The following is a 348-nucleotide window of genomic DNA, read 5'->3' on the forward strand; positions in this document are numbered from 1 at the left end:
CTGGAGCTGGTCCCCATAAATCTGTGTGCACCAGTTCTAGCTTTCTTGGTTTTAAGGTCCTGCCAACCTTTAAGAAACTGAGCTTCTTATGTTTTCCGAGAACACAACTTTTAGAAATGTCTAGATTAATATTTTTTTAACTCTGGCAGCTTTTCCGTTGACTGAAGCATCTTCATCCCCTTTTGACTCATATGGCCGAGTCTACAGTGTCATAGTTGTGCCTGATTTTCTGCTTCAGTAGAGGCAATTATGTCTGCTGATCTTGTGGTCATATACAGGGTGCCGGTTTTCTTTCCACGAGCCAAAATCATTGCTCCCTTTGATACCTTCCACATTCCTCTAGAAAAA

The sequence above is a fragment of the Populus euphratica genome, unplaced genomic scaffold (assembly GCF_000495115.2).
Source record: "Populus euphratica unplaced genomic scaffold, PopEup_1.0 scaffold128.1, whole genome shotgun sequence".
Taxonomy (NCBI): Eukaryota; Viridiplantae; Streptophyta; class Magnoliopsida; order Malpighiales; family Salicaceae; genus Populus; species Populus euphratica.